Source organism: Branchiostoma belcheri, unplaced genomic scaffold, assembly GCF_001625305.1.
Source record: "Branchiostoma belcheri isolate BF01 breed outbred unplaced genomic scaffold, Haploidv18h27 scaffold198, whole genome shotgun sequence".
Classification (NCBI taxonomy): domain Eukaryota; kingdom Metazoa; phylum Chordata; class Leptocardii; order Amphioxiformes; family Branchiostomatidae; genus Branchiostoma; species Branchiostoma belcheri.
Window position 1 is genome coordinate 310,474 of NW_017803468.1, and position 360 is coordinate 310,833.

Below are 360 nucleotides of genomic sequence, written 5' to 3' on the forward strand. Positions count from 1 at the left end.
TTTGTGAATATATATGAACCGTCAATGTTGTAGTGCAATCTACACTCAGCAACGTTTGATAATTGGGTTATCGTGGGTAGGCATATTATGTAATTCAGTACGGCACCAAAAGGTTACCGGTAACCCGTCACATCAAAGGTCGTTCGCCGAGGTTACTTCGGGTCACCCATTCAAAGGTCCTCGCGTGTGTTTGTGGTGTTAACGTTGATATTTTGTTGACTTAGGCAGTGCTCCTGAAATACACGTTTAAGTGATTTCTATCTGTGAGCAATCATAGACATTCGTCTGTTTCAGTTCCTAAAGCCAAAGTCTTTGCTCGTAAAGGCTAAGTAGAGACAATCTTACCGTGGTTTGGGGGGG